The 20,884-nt window shown below is 43.1% G+C and overlaps 1 protein-coding gene across 25 annotated transcripts in view; it reads left to right on the plus strand.

Annotated features, from left to right (window-relative positions):
* Positions 1-20,884, plus strand: part of CREB5 (cAMP responsive element binding protein 5) — a 397,793-nt gene that overhangs the window by 41,459 nt on the left and 335,450 nt on the right. For 4 of the 25 annotated variants that reach the window (XM_070264731.1, XM_070264735.1, XM_070264734.1 and 1 more), the window contains one exon: positions 14,884-15,004. The exons of 18 other annotated variants lie outside the window; for them this stretch is intronic. The gene's annotated coding sequence lies outside the window, so the exon portion shown is untranslated. Of the gene's footprint in view, positions 1-14,883; positions 15,005-15,203; positions 15,290-20,884 lie in introns of all 25 variants that reach the window. 3 more of the 25 variants (XM_070264728.1, XM_070264733.1, XM_023639432.2) reach the window with 1 other exon arrangement.

A 20,884-nucleotide genomic window follows, 5' to 3' on the forward strand; every position in this document is an offset into this window, starting at 1 on the left:
TGTTGCTGACCTGATCAACTTTAACCTCAGCCTCGCAACGTCAGGCCACAGATGGGACGATCACATTTTCTCTGTGCTCTCATTGGTGTTGAGGAGGAGAATGTGATATAGTCTGTAGTGTAGAATCGTTAAGTGGAATTCAGATTACTCTTAGGCAGGCTGCTGACTTAATGTTCTTAAGCAATAGCTACAGTTTACATCCTCATCTTAAGGGAAAAAAATGTTCCCTTTGAAGCATGTACTAAAGAGAAAGGCTGAGAGGATTGATTTTTTTTTCCCAAAGAATCCATAAATATTTACATAAGTGCAAGTTACAAATCTGTGGCTTCGAGATTATCGAATTTCACTGCTTTTACACTCACAGCATATAAATTTCCAGCAGGCATTTGCTGGTTGTGAAGGTTCAGTCTTTGGAGAATTGTCTCCCTAGTTTGATTCCTTCACTCTTAGAAAACAAATCTCTCGTGTGCTGTGTTTACTGCTTTCACTTATGGTTATGGATTGGTCACTGGCAGCCATGTGACAGTGGTCCATGGCCGAGGGAGCTTCATTGTGATGGACTGTCTGCTAATGGGGGCACTACACCCTGAGCCAAGAGGCTGCTTTTAAAGACCATTTTGGTATCACAATAATTCTTTCCAGAGGAGAGCCCTGGATAGTGGAGTAGTCCAAAGCCTTTGTGGAGATCTCAGGTAAATGAAAAAACTCTAAAGACCACGTTTCTTTAGCAGAGAGGCAGGTTAGCAGGTCCTCCTTAAATACAGCTGTTGCATCTGCCATTTTGCACATGGACAGACCTCACCTATTTCATTCTCTGCCTCTCTTTACAGAACTGTGCCCGGGGCACGCTCTCTTCTGGTTTGGCCACAGTCAGATCAATGGCTGTTGAGTAAAGCTTTCTGAATTTTACAGTTGCTAGAGTTTGGACTGGCCTGCTAATCTCAGAGATCTAAATCTGTGTATGCAGAATAGCAGATTTCTTCAATATGTAAGGGACAAGGTCTTCCCTCATGTCCTGCACATGGCAAGCAGCTAATACACTTTTGTGGAATTGAGGAGTAGTTGACCTGAAAGTAGTTCCTATGTGTCTTCTGCCAAAATAATTTTAACATTACTTTTTAAATTTGCGAAGATGCTACACAAAAAGTAAACAACATGAGTTTACAATCCCTGACAGTGGGACATGCCAGGGATTAGATTTTATGTTGATATGCTTGGGTACATTGAATACGTGCAGAATAGCTGAAATTTGTAGAAGATTGGCTTTCAGACAGAGAAACAAAGGGGCCGTTTATATCTTGTCCTGGGAGTCAGCTGGGTATGACCTGGTCACTTGCAAAGGCGGGATTGGTTGTAGGCGGACTTAGAACTGAGTTCACCCCTTGCCTCAGAGCAGAATCTCTGGCCAGCCCCACTGGGTGAGGGTTTAGCCTGGCGCTCGTGGTAGTAACTGACCACAATCTTGATGAGGGATTTATGATGGGAACTCAACATGAGGGGCTGGGGTTTCCCGAATAGGGACATAGACCAGGACCACAGAATGAATGATGGATGTCCCATCAGGTTTTGTGCCATTGGACAGGCCTCCAGGCCTGGAAAGGGGACTTGGAAGAGCAGAGCAGGGCTCTAGCCTTTAGCGGAAGCTGTGTTACTGAATGGGTGACTACAACAGGAAGCCCAGACAGAACCCTAGAGAAGAAATCCAGAGTTGGGATCTTGCTTTCTGGGCATGTAGAAGCCCAGGTATTTTAACCGGAGTATCAGATTAGGACACATTAACAGTGAGTCAAATGAGTCGTGTCATTGATTCAGGTAACAGCTCATTAAAGAACCCCTACATCAGGTCAGGCTTAGTTTTGGGTCTTGGGGGAAGTCTTGAGACTGTGTCTTCTTTATTTTATACGTTATGGTGTCTAGCAAAGTCCTGACAGTGTAGTACTCACCTAGAAATGGACGGCAAGGTGAGTTGTATGGGCAGTGTTTTGAAAAATGTAAAAAAGCAATGAAAGCTTATATGAAGTTGGATTTAAGTTTACAGGGACATTTTAAAAATGCCTTTCACTACTGTTAAGGTTATATAATTCCAAAAAACACGCAGGCAGGAAAGGGCTGTGTCAGGAGAGGGATCCTGAACTTACTCTGGAGGCTGTGTAGTCTGGTGAAGAAAACATGGACTGTGGTGTCAGACAGACCTGGGTTAGAATCTCAATATTGCTGAACACTAACTGTGTGATCATGGCCAATGACTTCACCTCTCTGAGTCCAACTTAGTCACCAGTGAAATATGGATGCTATTGCACTCTTGGAAGGGGCATTGCGGAAATTAAATGAATTAACATAAGTTAAATACTTAGGTGGTGCCTGAGACCTAGTGGGCCATGGGAATGGTGATTCCCATAGGGAGTCCTGAAAGAACCATGAAGGAGAGAGGCAAAAGGCTTTTAATGCCTTGCTGTGGGATTTGATGGCCCTGGTGGGCCTGGTCCTTATGCTCCCTGAGTGACGTGGTTCTTGCTGATGTAATGGGCTGGGTCGATGTCATGCAGATCTGATGACAGGACACCCACACCCTGTCACCCTCCCTGCCAAGATGGACGGTACTCATCGGAGCCTCCACTCCCTCGCTGACCCCTCCACATGAATGCCCCAGTGGAACTGAGCTCTATTCACATCCTCCTGGAAAAATCAACATGGGTGCCTTGTGGTGGTCACAATCTTAGAGAGGGGGTCCTTCTTTAGAACTGGCATTCAGCCACCTCTGCAAACCCCACGCCTCTCATCCTTTTTTCCATCGTCCAGTTTTCCTTTTCATCAGGCAGAATTGAGTTTGCATCTTGACCATCCTTTCTTCTGCTCTGGAAGAGTGAGAAAGCACTGAAAATAAGAAGCAGAAAAAGGGGCCTTTTTGCCTATTGCCAAGACCCACAGAAAACTGAGGCTAGTTGTTGGCTCAGACTCACCTAGCACTGGTGTTTTTCGTGAGGTCACCCATAAAGGCAGGGCCCAGGGGGCAGTTGTAGGTTCTGGAATCTTATCATCACAAGTTGCTTTAAATCCCCTCTTCTACAATCCTCCCTTCCTCCCCCCCCCCCCCTTTGTTTTCTTCCAGGTGAAGCAGAGGGCAGGGAGGAGACACATTTTTGGACAAGCTGACTGACTTGTTCTACTGAAAACCTGATCTGGCTATGTCCAGGTGGAAAGGAGGGCTGTCATGGTGCAAAGTGTATAGTCCAACTTGGGTCTGTGCTGGCCTTACCTTTGACTGGTTCAGTGACCTTGCCCTTTTGGGGTCCTGTTGTCATTAATATTTAGTGAGTGTGTAGTCTATCCCTGGCACTGAATAGACACTTCATCTGTGTTATCTTGTTCAATCCTTACTACCATCTTATAAAGCATGTGTCATTATCTCCATATTATAGACGAGGAAAATGAGGCTCAGAGAAGTAAATTGAGTGGCCTAAATAGGGCTTTGAAACATGATTTTCCTACGGCTGCATTTCCTCTCTCTGCTGTGGTGTCTTCTATTACTATTGCTCTTTCTACACCTCATGACCTGCTAATTACAGTGGTTCCACTACATTCATGTGACAATAATATATATGTGCTTACCATATCTCATTGCTTCATGTGTGTTATTTTATTCAAACTTCATAACAACTCAAGTAGGTACGTGCTAGTGCAATTGTTACACTTAATTTACAGATGAGGAAACTGAGGCACAAAGAGGTTTAAGTATATTGCACAAGATTGCGTACCTGGTGAGTGGCAGAACTCGACCTGAAGCCCAACCGTCTGCCTCTGGAACCTGAGGTTTGAACTCTGATGATTTGATATTCAGCCTTCTCGGGGCTTCTGGGGGTAAGGGCAAGGGGCTAGGGACACCATGAGAGGGTTTCCTAACTTGTTTTTCATGTGGGGTGTCTGTCGTAGAGGTGGTGAAGATCAGTGATTTCTAAAGGACTCATGGGAATCGGCAGTAAATAAGTCAGCAGGGTTGAGGAAGAACATCCTCAGGCAGGACCACACTAAAGGGTTCATACTTTACCCCAGAGGGCAATGAAGGGTTGTATGCAGCGGAGTGCCGGGCTCAGCTTTGAATTTTAGAGATGGTGCTCTGGCAGCCATGTGGCAAGGCTGGGGACAGGATGGCGTAGTGGGAGAGAATGAAGGCCATGGAGTCCTTCAGACTCAAGTGTTAGCACCAGGGGACAGGTGACTTAGCCTGTATGAGTCTTTATTTCCTCATTTTAAAAATGAAGAATAATGATAACACCTAGCTAGAAGGGTTACTGTAAGGATGAAATGAGAGCTGTTTTGCACAGTCAGTGCTTCATAAAAGTCAGCTATTCATACTGTGAGCCGTTCTAACAAAGCAGTTAGGATGACTGAGATAGTGGTAGTGGGAATGGAGAAAAATGGACAGATTTAAGAGAAGTAGAACTGAGAGGATTTGGCCATAATCAGATGGGGATGGTAAGAGAGGAGAAAAGAAAGGGAGAGGAGTAATGGAAAAAGGAGAAGAAAGCGTGCAAGGAGGGGAGCAGGGGTATCGAAGAGACATAGATCCTATACAAACACTTAGTGTTAGCCAAGAAATAATCACAGGAGAAAATGTACGAAGGAAAGACACAAACAAGAAGGAAGACTTAGGGTTTGATGAGAGAAAAATCCACATAATCATTTGACCTTTGTTTATGGGGCACCTATTATATTAGGTCAACAAGACAAGACATTCTCATTACTGCATTTTTTGGGTGGCTATTGGTTTTTGCATTTGTGCTTGTTAAAAGTTCATACTCTGAGTTTAGAGTAGAAAATAGGTGATATTTATTTTCCTGCATAAACGCCTTTTGGTAGTCATAATTTTCCATTAACTCATCATGATTAGAGTCAAGAAATTAGTGTGTGTTTTTTGAGTAGTGAAATATGTATATTTCATGTAGACAAATGGCTGATTTATATGAGGCTATACCTCTAGGATTTTTTTGTGACAGCTCCAATTTTGTGTCATTGTAACACTTTCCCAACAGGTGATTTGTAAAATGGCTCACTGTGATTGAATGTGTAGACCTTTTCATTTAAATAAATTGAAAAGCAGAAATCCCTTGTGTCAGAATGTGTCCTGATTTTGTTTCAGAAGATATGGGCCGTGTAGCCTTAAAGAGCTTAACTTGTAAATCCATTGCCATTTTTCAAATGGAAAAACGGGTAAAATGTAGTGAACACACTTGTCAGATTAAAAAATTACATATGTGTATAACTAAAAAAAATCTATTTATGATATATGTATAACAGCTTTATTAAGATATAATTCACATACTACAAAGTTCCTTTTTGGGGCTGGCCCTGTGGCCAAGTGGTTGAGTTTGTGCACTCTGCTTTGGCAGCCCAGGGTTTCGCTGGTTCAGATGCTGGGCGCCGACATGGCACTGTTCATCAGGCCATGCTGAGGTGGTGTTCCACATAGCACAACCAGAAGGACCTACAACTAGAATACATAACTATGCACTGGGGGACTTTGGGGAGAAGAAGAAGAAAAGAAAAAAAAAGAAGACTGGCAATAGATGTTAACTCAGGTGCCAATGTTTAAAGAAAAACTTCCTTTCATAAAGTATACAATTCAGTGTCTTTTTGGTATATTCACAGAATTGTATAACCATCACCACTATCTAATTTTAGGACATTTTCACCACCCTGAAAAAGAAACCCTGTGACCATTAGCAGTCACTCCACATTATTCCTTCCCCCTAGCCCCTGGCAACCACGAATCCACTTTCTCTCTCTATGAGTTTGCCTATTCTGGACATTTCATATAAATGGAATCATACATTACAAGGCCTTTTGTGTTCGATTCTTTCACTTAACGTAATGTTTTTGAAGTTCATCCACATTGTAGCATGTATCAGTACTTCATTCCTCTTTATGGCTGAATAATATTTTAACCTGTGGGTATGCTGCATTTTATTTGTCCATTTATCAGTTGATGGACATATGAGTTGTTTCTGTTTTTTGGTTATTAGAATGATGCTGCTTTGAACATTCATTTGCAAGTGTACAAGTTTTTGTGTGGATGTATGTTTTCATTTCTCTTAGGTGTGGACCCAGGAGTGGAATTGCTGGGTCGCATGGTAACTCAATGTTTAACGTTTTGAGGCACTACCACACTGTTTTCCAAAGTGGCTGTCCCGTTTTACAGTCCTACCAGCAATGCTTGAGGGGCTCTAATAAGGGGGGCTCCATCTCACCCATACTTGTTATGTCTTTTTGATTTTAGCCATTCTAGTGGACGTGAAATGCTATCTCATTGTGCTTTTGATTTGCATTTCCCTAGTGACAAACGATGTTAAATGTCTTTTCTTGTGCTTATGGATCATTTGGAGATCTTTAGAGAAATGTGTATTCAAATCATTTGTACTCTTTTTAATTGGGTTATTTGTCTTTTTAGTGTTAAGTTGTAAGGGTTCTTTATATATTTTAGATACTAGATTCTTATCAAAGATATTATTTACAAATGTTTTCTCCCATTATATGGATTATCTTTTCACTTTCTTGATTGTGTCCTTTGAAGCACAGAAGTTTTAAATTTTGATGAAAAATTTGTCCAATTTTTCTGTTTTCTCTTTTGTTGCTTGTACTTTTGGTGTCATATCTAAGAATCTCTTGCCAAATCGAAGGTCATAAAGGTTTACGCCTATGATTTCTTCTAAGAGTTTTATCGTTGTGATCTTATATTGAGTTTTATAATCTATTTTGAGTGAATTTTTGTGTATGGTGTGAGGTAGGGGTCCAACTTCATTATTTTGCATGTGGATATACAGTTGTCCCAGCATCGTTTTTGTTGAAAAGACTATTTTTTCTTCATTGAATTGTCTTGGCAGTCTCCTTGGAAATCAATTCACCATAAACGTAAAGGTTTACTTCTAGATTCTCAATTCTATTCCTTTGATCTATGTGTCTGTCTTTGTGCCTGTACTGCTCTGTCTTGATTCCTATGGCTTTCTAGTAAGTTTTGAAATCAGGATATGTGAATCCAAATTTGTTCTTCTTTTTTTAAGATTGTTTTGGTTATTCTGGGTCCCTTGCATTTACATATGAATTTTAAGATCAGTTTGTCACTTTCTGCAAAAAAGTCATCTGGGATTATGATTGGGATTGCATTGAATCTGTAGATCAACTTGGGGAGTATTGCCATCTAATAATATTATTCCTTGCAATTCATGAACTTGGAGTGTCTTTCCATATATTTAAGTACTCTTCAATTTCTTTCAGTGATATTTGTTGTTTTCAATATATGCCTTGCACTTCTTTTGTTAAATGTATTGCTAAGTGTTTTATTATTTAATGCTATTTTAAGTGAAATTGTTTTCTTAATTTCATTTTCTGATTGTTCATCACTAGTGTATAGAAATACAAATGAGTTTTGTATAATGACTTGTATCTTATAAGCTTGCTGAACATGTTTATTAGTTCTAATAATTTTTTTTTAGTTGGTGTATTCCTTAGTATTTTCTATATATAAGATTATGTTATCTGTGAATAGAGATAGTTTTATTTATTCCTTTCCAATTTGGATGCCTTTTATTTCCTTTTCTTGCCTAATTGCACTGGCTAGAACCTCTGGCGAAATAGAAATGGTGAGAGTTGATATCCTTCTTTTCCTGATCCTAAGGGTAAAACATTTAGTATTTCACTGTTACATATGATATTAGTGGTGGGTAGTTTTTTTTTTTTTTTTTTTTGTAGCTTTCCTTTATCAGGTCCAGGAAGTTCTCTTCTATTTCTAGTTTTTTGAGTATTTTATCATGAAAAGGTATTGGATTTTGTCAAATGATTTTTCTGTGTCTAGGGAGATGATCATGTATCTTTTTCTCTTTTTCTTTTTTCCTTCTCTTTCTTCTCCCCAAAGCACCCCAGTACATAGTTGCATATTCTAGTTGTGGGTCCTTCCGGTTGTGCTATGTGGGATGCCACCTCAGCATGGCGTGACTAATGGTGCCATGTCTGCACCTGGGATCTGAACAGGCAAACCCCCAGACTGCCAAAGTGGAGCATGCAAACTCAACCACTCGGCCATGGGGCCGGCCCCATGTGTTTTTTTCTTTATTCTGTTAAAATGGTGTATTCTATTGATTGTTTTTCAGATGTTAAACCAACCTTGCATTCCCAGGATAAATTCTACCTAGTCATGGTGTATAATTCCTTTTATATGTTGCTGGATTTGCTTTGCTGGTATTTTGTTGAGGACTTTGCATCTAGATTTATAAGAAATATTGGTGCATAGTTTTTTTTTCTTTATTGTGATGTCCTTGTCTGATTTTGGTATCAGGGTGATAATGGCCTCATAGAATAGGTTGGAAAGTGTTCACTCTTCTTTATTTTTTGGAAGAGTTTAAGAACGACTGGTGTTAATTCTTCTTTAAACATTTGGTAGAATTCAGCAGTGAAGCCTTCCAAGCCTGAGATTTTCTCTGTGGGAATTTTTTTTTTTAAATTACTAATTCAGTCTCTTTACTTGTTATAGGTTTATTCAGATTTTCTATTTTTTCTTGAGTCATTTTTGGTAGTTTGTGTCTTTCTAGGAATTTTTCCATTTTTATCTAGATTATCAAACTTGTTCACATACAGTCTTTCATACCACATGTACTTTTGTTTCAATTTGTGAAAAAAAGAATGCTGCATTTTTTGAAAATAAGGGTTTCTGCAACACACAGCTATGGAGCTCTGGAGTACAGACACTGTGATGATAGTGACTACTATAGACTGCTTATTCTGTGCTGAATATTTTGCCAAATACTTTACCTATGTAGTTTCATATACTACAATAACACTTTGAGGCAGATGCCATGTTATTCTGGAAACAGAGGCTCACAATGGTTATACAGTTGCTATGTGGTGGTGCTGTTGATTGTACCCAGATAACCTGAACAATTAGAGTAGAATCCATTGGGAGGAGGTACTTAGTCCCATCCTCTCTGAGACTTACCTTATTGAGAGAGATGAAATTCTGAGGCCACCTCTTTATACAGAATGTCAGGAGGTCCTGCAGATAGGATGCTGAGTGGAGAGATGTCAGGACTCTTGCAGCTCCAGGAGCCAGGAGACTGTAGTAGGGACTGCAGAAGTAGAGGGTAAAACAGGAGGATATTTTGAATTTCCCTAAATTATTCTCTAGAGGCTGCCTTAAGCTTTGATATGGGGGCTATAGTAAGAGCTTGGACTAAGGATATTGCACAGAGGGTTTTGCAGCTTGACCCAGGGCAGCAGGTGTTGGAAAGGTGCTGGATGCAGTTTCTTTAGGCTCCAAGGTGAGAGGACAACCTGAATCCCATCTTTGGCAACACCCCATAGGGCCTGGAGCCATCTAGAGCATTATTTGTGTATTTGTGTCATAAACGTATTTTTAGGACTCACTGGCACGTAGATTAAGTCCCCCAGGTGCAGAAATATCCTCAAGCATTGCCAAATTGGTTACTCTGCTCTGTTCTAAGAATATCCTAGTGTTTAGGAGCAGAGGGCCCGAATTCTAGTCCCAGCTCTGCTTTTTCCTGGCGGTGTGACTTCAGTCCTATTACTTTCTCTCTCTCACTCTCAGATTCGTCGTCTGTGAAATGAGAAAAAAAAAAAAATACATCCATCTCATAAATCATGCTAAGAACCAAATTAAATTAATGTATGGAAAATGGCTTTGTAAACTGTTAAACTCTACAAAAGCTAACGAATGGCTCTTTTTTTCCCCCGTATGGAAAAAGCCACTGAATGAATAATCTCTTGTATGAGTGTCCATTTATGTCAGCCTGCTGAGGTCATACGGTGTGGCTTTGAAGTGGAGAAAGTGTGACTGTCAGGTTTTAAAAAGGAAGCAGAGAGACCGTATTTCTCTTGCCTTTCTGCAGTGTAGCAAGCACAGCTGTAAAGGCAATGACTTCACAGGATCTGCAGCCCCTCGCTGGGGCAGAAATAGTCAAAATAAGGACAACTGAGAAGCCAGACTGGGGCAAGTTGAAGAAATGAAATAAAAGCAGACCCGAAGGGCACAATGGCAACTTCATTTATAAAAAGCATTATTAAAATAAGTAGGTTTTTATGTTTCTTTTGTAGCCTTTCTAGTAAATTCCATCCTGATCACTTTTATCCTAAATATATGACGGGAAAATAAAGCTCTGAGGTTTTTAGCTTGGTACCTCATGAAAATTAGGAATGATAATGTTTCTCAAGATAATGTCATATCTATCACTGGCTATTCTGGAATCTTCACTGATTATTTTGGGAAAGTTTCAATTGGTTTGGATAGGGGGGTGGAAAGACTGCAGGTATTGGGGTTGGCAGATGCGAGTTTGGTTCCTGTCTCCCCTCTTTCTAGCTGATTCCTTGGGGGAAGTTGTTTTCCTCAGATTTTCTCATCTGTAAACTAGGCATAATAAAATATCTTTTCAATAGGGTTGTGATGAGGACTAAATAAACAGCGATAAATCGTAGATGCCTTCTCTGCCTTCTTTCTGACTTAGCTTTTCATATCATAAGACCAACATCACTTAATCAGGAAACATTTCCAAACATGTCCTTCTACCTCATTCCAAATATGCCCTGAATGGTCTGACTTTTCTTTGTCCAGGAGCTACGCTAACAGGATGATCAAATGACGTCTCTTTGGTCCATTGACTCCTCCAGAGAATTCTGAATTCCTCTGAGCCCCTAGGTCAAGGCCATGTAAATCTGGGATATGATCTGGGAGAATTGGTGGTCACAGTACTTCTAGGCATATGAACATCATTAAATATTCTTCAAACATGGACCCCTGTATCAGTCAGGGTCCCCAGAGGAGCAGATGACACCCTCCAAGGGATAATGAAAGAACATGTAATGAAGGGGTTACTTCAGAGCAGTGGGCGGGCTGACCAGGGCCTAGCCATAGCAGGGAGCCATTCCCACCCCTGGACCTGGAGAGGCAAGGGGCCCAAGTGAAGAACCCACTGGAGGGGGCTTGGCTGTGGGAGTGTGGCTGCCTGCCATCCGTGGAGACACACAGCCACTGCCACTTAACCCCTAGCAGAGAGGCGGTGCAGGGAGTAGACACCTGACTTCTCTCCTCTTTCACCCTCCAGTCAAGGGATTCTGGGGGGCAGTCAGTAGAGGGCAGCCTCCTAGGACCCAGAGGGGCGCAGAGAATGGATCTGGAGGAGCAGAGGAAGACCATCCAGCAGAACTGTCCTCTAGTGAGGAAAGGTCATCAGGACAGGCTGTGGCATTATGCAGACTTACTCCAGGCCCTGGACCCAGAGGGCAAGGTTCCAACCTTTTATTCCACCCTTTTGGTTTTTTGTATCTTGTTGATATCTAGAAAGGAAAATATGTAATAGTTCCCAGGTTTGGTTCTGAGAAGTCCTATCTACGGTTTGCTGTGCATTCTTGCGCACGACTCTGGCAATTTATAGTCCAGATATAGCACCTCTTAACAAGACTCCATTGAGGATTTATGAAAATGGGTCACTGCTCCTGGTGATGTTTGCAATTCTTCATTTTCTTTCTGTAGACAGAGGAGGAGTTGCTCTTGGGGAGTGTTACAAAGTGTGCAGAAGTCACCCCAGCAACCTACCCATTTATCAGAATTTCTCACATTGCTCATTTCTTGGGGCTGCTGTGTTGAAGCTGCTGTGCAAATGCAAATGTTCCCTAGGATGAGTGACAGAGAAAAGCCATCATCAGCCTAATGCCCATATCACGTTGGCCAGGGTGGCATCCTAGGAAAGAGGTCGGATTAATGAGAGAATATCCCAAAAGAAGCAGCAAATCTGCCTGGGGATGTTTGGTCTGTCGAAGAGAAGGGGGGCATGGCAAGCAGTTTGGAGTGGCCTGCAGATACTCGAAACGGCCGTGTTAGAGATAGATTATATTTCTTCACAATGGCCCCTAGGATGGGAAAGAGCTCAGTGACGGCAGGTCATGGGCAGGTGGGGAGGAAGTGAAGGTGGGCAAGTGGCCTTCAAAGGTCATTATATCCTTCTGTGAGGAGCAGTTTAATTCAAGGGTCAGAACTCAAGAAGCTGTGGCAGAGAGTAGATCGAGACACAGAGCCTGGGGACCGAGCGGGAGGCAGTGCCTCGTGCCCTGAACAGAAGTCATGAGCTGCCGAGCCGGAGAGCTTACCAGCAGAACAGACACGAGGCTCTGAACTGCTGCAGCAGACATGCCATGGGCATGAGGTTCCGGGCTCATTTCTGGGATGGAGTTTACCCGTTTCAGGCTGCTTCCCAAGGCCAGTGCCAAGGCCTGTCTGCTGATGCTTCCGAGCATCTTAAAGGCGGTGTTCGGTCCCTCACGGGCAAGTTCACCTGCTGCAGGTCCTCCAGCATATCTGCGGCGTGAGTTCTTTGGGATGTTCTTGAATGGACTCAAGCATCAGATGTGTGGTTGAACAAGATAACGCGACCCCCTGTGCCGTGAGGATGAGAGTAAGCTTTGCTTGGGTTTGGGACAAGAGACATGGAGCATGGGGTCTTCTTTGCCTAAGACCGGGGCAGATCCCTTCAACCAAGGATCAAGGGCAGAGGGTTGGGCAAGCACCAGAGTGGAACAGAAGGTGCTAAGAATAATAATTTAATTCCATTTTCCTAAATCCTGACTCCTGCGGGTGAACCGAGGCACTCTCTTCTGTGCTTTCACAGTCTTCCTTGAAACTCACTTTTCGCCTCCCTTGAAGACCATTTGACAATAGTTAACATTTATTGAGAGCTTACCTTGTGCTAAATGATTTACAGGCAGCTTTTCATTCAATATTTACAACAAACCTGTAAGGTAGTTATTATTATTATTATTATTCCTATTTTTCAGCCAAGGGAACTGAAGTTCAGAGAAATTAAGTAGTGTGCCCAAGGACACACAGCTATTGATGGTAAAGCATGGAGAGAGAGAGGGTTCTGTGTTACTCTGAGTCTTGACCACTATGCTATCTCTTGGGGACTGTGTCTTTTTTCATCTAGGTCTCCCCAGTGACTAGCATGGCTCCAAGCAAAAGAGGCTTCCAATAAAAATTGTGTTTGATAAATAAGTGGATGACCTGAGCCCCCGTGTGCTTCCACACTGTGTGACTACATACTCTAACAAATGTGCATGCACACCTACTGAATCCACGTTCCTGGAGGAACACGGCAGAATGATGGCAGAGAAAACACTCATTGGAGGAATTAGCTCAGGCAATTAAGAGTTTGCTGTGTAGTCCTGAAATGATAGCTTGTGTTTAAATATATGGAAACAAATAAAAAATTAGGATCTTGATTTTTTTTTTTGCCGCATAAACATCACAAGTGCATACATGAATAAAAATGAATGCCTCTGCCAAGGAATGATACAAGAATGCCATGCTATTCTTGCTTGTTATTTTTGTCACCATAAAATAAACCATATTTACATGATTATGCAACCATATGCTTTTCAGCAGTTTTAGCCTCAGATTTCATAATAGTAATAAAAGCTGGCAGTTACATAGTACTTACCATGTGCCAGGCTCTGTTCTAAATTGTTTACATGTGTTAACTCCTTTAATCCTCACATACTTGTATATCCTTATGAGGTAAGTGCCATTATTTTAAGATAGGCGGAAACTGAGGCACAGAGAGGTTAAGTGACTTATCCAAGGTCACACAGGTAATTAATGAAAGAAGCAAGCTTTGAACCCAGATACTCTTAAACACTACGCAGTTTTACAGAGCTGTGATTTGTTGAGTAGTCACTATATGCCTCATTCAGTCTTTACCACAACCTTGTGTGAAAAAGAACTGCTTTGTTCATTTCACAAATGAGGAAACTAAAATTCAGAGAGGCTTAGAAATTTTCCCAAGATGGAACTGATCACTACAAAGGGCAAGACAGGCTCGGGGACTCTGACAGTGTCCTTGCCATCATCACGTGCTTCTGGATGTATTTTTTTTTATCTTACATTGAGTTTTTGATTTATTTTGTACACAACCAATCAATGTTCACAATAGGAAAAAAGAAAATATAGGTACACAAACATGCATAATTTCATTGGCCAGCTGCAGCCACTGTTCATCTGTTAATATTTTGGCATATATCCCCCAAGATTTCCTATTTACATAAAATCACAAGTTGAGATAAAACATGTTTTGTCAATTACCAAAGTATTCTTGAGCATCTTTCAGTGGATAAACTGAGTCTTTACATTTAAAATAACTACTCAGCTCTATAAAAACCAAACCCAAACAAAGCAAATCTATCCTATTGAGAGGTAAAAATTATATTTGATGTACTTTCTCCACCCCAACGAAAATGTTCTTTTAACCACTGAATACAAAATATGGTATTTAATAGTCAAAGCAAAAAAAAGAAACCCAAAATAGTAGTTGAGATTGTCCTAAATTTGGTTGTGTGGGATTGAAAAGGCTACAGTGCCTTGTTTGAAAGGCAAATCAGTGTCTCTTCTGATAGAAAAAAAGTAATTATTAGGGGCCAGCCGGTGGCTGAGTGGTTAAAGTTCCATGCACCCTGCTTTGGTGGCCCTGGGTTCACAGGATTGGATCCCGGGTGCAGACTTGCTCCACTCATCAGCCATGCTGTGGAGGCGTCCCACATACAAAATAGAGGAAGACTGGCACAAATGTTGGCTCAGGGCTAATTTGCCTCAAGCACAAAAAAAAAGAGAGGAAGATTGGCAATGGATGTTGGCTCAGAGCGAATCTTCCTCACTAAAAAAAAGAGTAATTATTATTATAATTATAGCCAATGTGTATGGTATATTCACTATATACCAAAAATTACTCTCTCTATTCTCTATATATGTTCTATATGTAAAAATGAATTACTATTTATTTATATCTACATATAAATCTTCAAAACAAGCCTATGAGTAAGTATTATTTCCATTTATAGATGAGGAAATGTGCACAGAGAAGTTAAGTTACTTCCCCAAGGTCACATAGGCATTGTGTGAAACCAGGCAGTGTGACCTCAAGCTGCAACTAAAGTGGTGACTGAAAGAATTAACCCCTAGGTAAGTGTTTAGACTCTCATATTGTCAGCCTGTGTTGGCCGTGTCGCAGGGGCTGCTTATTCTTTCTTGTTTTCTCCCTACCCCTCACTCCCAGGACAACATTCTTGCTTTGGGGGGAAGCCTACATATTTATTTATGCATGAGACGGGCTGTGCTGTTTCGTGGATGAGAAGGTGAGCGCCTGCTCTGTCTGTTCCAGCTGCCGGATGCCTCTAACCCTCACGACAGCCAGAAGTAAGTTCCTGTGATCCTCGTGTTTCCTAAGAGGACTGAGGAGCAGAAAAGGTAGCTGCTTGAAGTCCGTCCCTCCACGGCCTGGAATTCTTCAGTGCTTCTCTTTACTCTTAGAAGAAATCCTACTCTTGGATGATTCGAGGCCTGCCTGCTTCTCATCGACCCTGGGCCCCTCCCTCCCTCACGTGCTACCCTCCAGCCTCTGTGGCCTTCCTTCAGTCCCTCAGCCATGCCGAGCTCTTTGCTCCCATGGTCCCTTTACCAGGAACGCCGTCTCTTTTTCTCTCTTCAAATGGCTTATTTGCATGGCCTGCTCAGAGAGGTGTTCCTGACGTCCCCTTAAAAAAGTTCCCCTGTCCCCCTTTGTCTCTGTCACATCACCCTCTTTATCACTCTCAACAGACTTTCCAGAATGGGCAGTTGTTTATCCTGGTCACTTACTTGGTTCGCGTGCTTGTGGTCTTTGCTTCCTTTTGCTCCGTGAGAACGAGGACCGCGTCCGCCTCCTTCCCTGCTCTTTCCCCCACACCTCACGCAGTGCCTGGCCCTAGGACGACCTCCGGAGACATTTGCTAGAAGACTGACAAGTCTTCTGGAGGAAGACGGGGGAATAAGGGAAGAGAGTGGCCTCCTTAATACCCTCACCCTGCCCTGGGCTTAGGTGAATGAGGTTTGTGTGCCACGGTCCAACCTGGGACAGGAATGTGGGGCCAGCCGATGAGTGAGGACAGAGGCCACTGTCCGCAGTCTGGAAAGGCCCGGTGCCGGCTTATTGGGCCCGATGTTCCTGGGAGTGTCTCATTGTCACCTTTGGGTGCATGACCCTGGCCCGTGGCAGGGGAGCCTCTCTTGCACTTTGAGGATTTCTGACGAGGGCTCTGGGTGTGCTTTTAACTGGCTTGGGCGCACTGTGGAATTTGGCTCTTGACAGCCTCATTTTTAAGAGACTATCTGAAGCCTGGTTTTGTTGTTTGTTTTTGCTTTCTTTTTCTTACCTTAGTTCATCAAATCGCCTGTTTCGGGGGTCATTTCGTCATTGAATAGGTTGGCTCACTGTCCAGGACTGACAGCAAGCAAATTCTCTCATCTGAGAAGTCCTCTGGATTTTAGATGCCTGGAGGATGATCCTCTGTGGAGAGAAGCTTTCTCTCTTAGCCTCCACCTTCCCGAGCTTTCTTTGCGTACTATTAGCAGGAGAGGCACGGCAGGGATGGCCTGGATGTGAGTACTGGTCTGAGTAGGAAAGCTCGAGAATAAAAGAGCTTGCATTTCAGGGTGCGTGCTGGTGAATTCTGACCTCAGTGTCCGAGGGCGTTGACGGGTAACTCTCGGTTTCCAATGAGAGAGGGAAGCGTTAATCTCGCCATGTGTGGGATGTGCCCCATGGGGCCGTGTTTTGTAGGCAGTGAAGTTAAGGCTTGCCCAGAAAAATAACATGTTTTCCTTGCCTGGTGCTTGAGCTGTTTGCCTGGTGACTGGCTGATTGGCTGTCTGGGAAGAAAGGAGACATTGGTTAACTTGGTGTCCGTAGGATTTTTTGTGCGTGTTTGTGTAAGTGGTTGTTTCTGTTTCTTTGGGAACAGTAGAGGACAGATGGAGAAATAACGATGGAACTGCTGCTTTCAACTTGTGTTCGTCGTCTTTGAAGCATCTTACAAACATTAGCTTGATGTCGCTATTTAAATAATTCCATTACTTCGAGAATACCAGAAATCCTTTGATGTAGGTATTGCAAAGGCGAGTAGGAAAACTGAAGGTTTTGGAAATAGCTGGGAGTTTTGCCGTCCTGACTCATATTCTAACTGCTTTACTCGGCTGCATTCCCCACAGAGGCACTTAGTGGAGAAGATAAATCAAAGCTGTATCTAATCAAGGCTTTCTTTCAGCCTTGATGGAAAATGCTTTTCTGAGATTAAAAATGCTTGATGCACAGGATGTAGTGGTACATGGAAGAGATATTTTCACTAAATAAAATTTTGACTACTCCCGAGCATTAAAAAACTCAAAATCTGAGGCCAGTCCCATGGTGTAGAGGTTAAGTTCTGTGTACTCTGCTTCAGCAGCCCGGGTTCATGGGTTCAGATCCTGGGCGTGGACCTATACCACTCGTCAAGCCATGCTGTGGTGGTGACCCACATGTAAAGTGGAGGAAGATTGGCAACAGATGTTAGCTCAGGGCAAATCTTCCTCAGCAAAAAAAAAAAACCTCAAAATTTGTCAGGCTTTCCACACATCCAGACCTTTCCACACTGGGAGGTGACCTGCTTTCAGGGGCAGAGGTCTTGGGCTCTTCATCTTGAACTCTCCGGGGTCCTGGGTTAGGAAATGTTGCTGTTATTGAGATGTCATCTCTCCACTTTCCCAAGTGGTTGAAATGACCAGATCTTTGATTGTGCTGTGACTTCCTTTCTTTTCACAACTAACTTGCTCTTTGTGCTTTATTCAAAGTATTTTTATTAAATGGGATAGTTGGGGAATGAAAAGGAGAGGGGAAAAAAAGAAAAAATAAAGAAAAGCAGGAATGAGAATAAGCAATAAGCTGAAAAAGAGGAAAATATAATTTTCTAAAGAAAATTTAATAACAAAAGGAAGATTCAGTTTCTTTTTTGATAGCTCAAGTGGAGAGTGGATGAAAAAAAGATCATAATCTGTATTAGTCTGATTTCTTTTTTTTTGTTAAAGATTGGCACCTGAGCTAAGATCTGTTACCAATCTTCTTTGTTTTCCCCCTTCTTCTCCCTAAAGCCCCCCAGTACATAGTTGTATATTCTAGTTGTAGGTCCTTCTGGCTCTGCTATGTGGGCTGCCGGCTCAGCATGGCTTGATGAGTGGTGCTAGGTCCGTGCCCAGGATCCGAACCGGTAAAACCCTGGGCTGCCGAAGCAGAGCACACGAACTTAACCACTCGGCCACAGGGCGGGCCTCCTGTATTAGTATGATTTCTGATGACCCAAGAGAAGCGTAAAAGTGCCTACTTATAAGAAGGTGCTGAGTTTCTCAGCATTCCAAGCTCTGCTCTTTTCCTACCTTCAGTGTGACTGGAGTGTGGTCTGCAAGGACAGAGTATCCAGGCACAGATCAGGGGGTGGACTTGCCTAGCAAAGGGCTTTAGCTGCATTTCTGTGGTCAGGAGCAATGCTCCAGAAAGGTGAACACATTCATGTGCAGTTCTGGCTCTGGCTCCTCCGAGCCTAGGGCGAGGTGTCGGATGCTCCCTGGCTAGCTCAGCCAGCAATAGCCAAATTTATCCCAGGGTCAAGTGACCCATTACCCAAGCTTATAGGTCAGCTGATATGTCCCAGAGTTGGGGTCTGAACGCAGATCAGATTCAAAAGCACTTCTCAACATGACCTCTCAACTAGAAGGCAAAGAAATAATTCTACCTGGGAGACTACCCGTAAAAAGCTAGTAGATAAGGTTTTGCTTGATAATTGCCAGATTGTCAGAGAATCATAGAAGGTCGGGATCTTTTTAAAGATGATCACCTCCAACATCCTTGAGAACCTTTCATCTCTTTACACATGCTGTCAAGTGCAGACATAACTCCGCACTGTCCAGTACCTCAGCAGCTTGGTGTGCTTACTACAAAGTGACTGTCTGATAAAAACAGTAAGCAATATTTTACAGCACTCTACAGTTTATGAAGTGCTTTTCACATATCATCCATTTGATGCTCCCAATATCCCTGTGAGGCAGGTGTTGCTGATATTGTTTATAGTCTTTTTTTTTTTTTTTGAGGAAGATTAGCCCTAAGCTAACATTTGCTGCCGATCCTCCTCTTTTTGCTGAGGAAGACTGGCCTTGAGCTAACATCCATGCCCATCTTCCTCTACTGTATATGTGGGACACCTACGCCAGCATGGCTTGCCAAGCAGTGCCATGTCCGCATCCGGGATCCGAACCGGCGAACCCCCGAAGCAGAACATGCGCACTTAACTGCTGCACCACTGGCTGGCCCTATAGTGTCTTTTTATAGTGAGAAAAATAATGTTCAGGGCGTTAAGTAACTTGTCCAAGATCACACAGCTAGTGAGCAAGGGAACTGAGATTTAATTACTGATTTACTAATATAAAATCTGGTCCCCGGGCCACAGTGTTAGGTTTACCACAAATAATCCAGCTTTAATTATCAGGATTAAAAGGAAAATAAAACCTCAATGAAAAAGACAAACAAAAAACCTTACTTCTAGTACAACTAAGAGATTACTCCAAGGGGTGGGTGTCTGGGTGTGTGTGCATGCTCGCCTTGAATTGGCATCTTATTACCAGAAATACTTAGCTGTGAAAGGAGCTTATATGGTATTAATGTAGTTAATGGAACAGCCTTGTTTCCTCGTGGCGTCCGAACTCCCACACAGCACTTTGCTACAAGACGTTATGGCCTTTACAATTCTGCCGTCCACCATAGACATCCCTGCCCGCCTCGCCTCCCTCCTGGACGGCCAGTGCTGGGAGGCCAGGGGCTGTTTTGAGGTTCCTGCTCCGATCGTGGGGCCCAGCGTGTGGTAGGTGCTCAGTGCCTATGTGAGGAAGGAATGAATGAATGGGACCAGTGTCCTCGGTTTCTGATCCTGCCCCCGATCCATGCCGAGGTTGAAGCACTTTTGAACGAGTTCTCCGTGACGGGTAATCAATCACTGTCCACGGTCCACTTTCCCCGAAGCGCCTGGGAACAATGCCCTGTGAAGATGCTTCAGTTCCCTCGTTGAGCAGCTGCAATTGGCCCCGTGTGGATCTGGGGGCCCCTCTTCCCATCCCCTCTCCTCCGCCCTCCCGTGCGCATGGCTCATGGCCTCCCTCCAGATGCCCGGGGGCGCTGCGCGTGCCCTTCCTCCCTGTCCCTCTACCTCTCGGACGAGTCCAGGATCAGGGGACTTCCCAGGACCCGACCTCCACCCCCTGAGCCAAGAGACCTCATTCATGCTGAGGGAGGGTCCTGGGTTTTGGAGGGCAGGCGCGTGAAAAAACTCCTCTTTCACTTTCCGTGCTGATTTGGGGTGTTGACTGACAAATGGTGCCGTTGTCTGGGGGCTGGGCCCCGGGGGAGAGGGAGCCTGCCCTGCGTCTGTTTGTTCATGGCGCGGACCTTTTGATGAATCGGAGTCTGGGACAGTGTAACCTCTCGTGGGTGGTGGTTCAAGGAAAAGGCCTTTTCTTTCCATGTCGTTTTTCCAGGGTGTTTTAGCGGATTTGCAGGCTTTAGTGAGTGACTCTTTTGTTTAATCGGAAGTTGAGAAAGACATTAAGGACTTTTCTAGTCCCTGGAAACGATTTAGTGATCCTCAAAAATATAGCTTATTTCTGTGCTTTTAAAATACAAGTTTAATGATCCTTAGCTGTCGTGACTTTGCAGAGAGGCAGACCCGGATTATCTTATTCTGCTTCCTTGTGAGCTCAGTATCCTCCTTGGGGTTACATTAGGGACTAGGCATCAGTTTAGGGCGTTGAGCTAGTTTATGGGCATGAAATAATCTCTATAATGTGTGTGAATATATACACACACACCCCCTGACTTCATAGTAAGAAAACTTAACAGGCCAAAAGAGAAAAAAATTAAATATATATGTATGTGTGTGTGTGTGTGTGTGTGTATGCCTATTAATACACTTTTGGCCTATTAATAAGCTTTCTTATTGAGAAGTTGGT

Source organism: Equus caballus, chromosome 4 (genome assembly GCF_041296265.1).
Source record: "Equus caballus isolate H_3958 breed thoroughbred chromosome 4, TB-T2T, whole genome shotgun sequence".
NCBI lineage: Eukaryota > Metazoa > Chordata > Mammalia > Perissodactyla > Equidae > Equus > Equus caballus.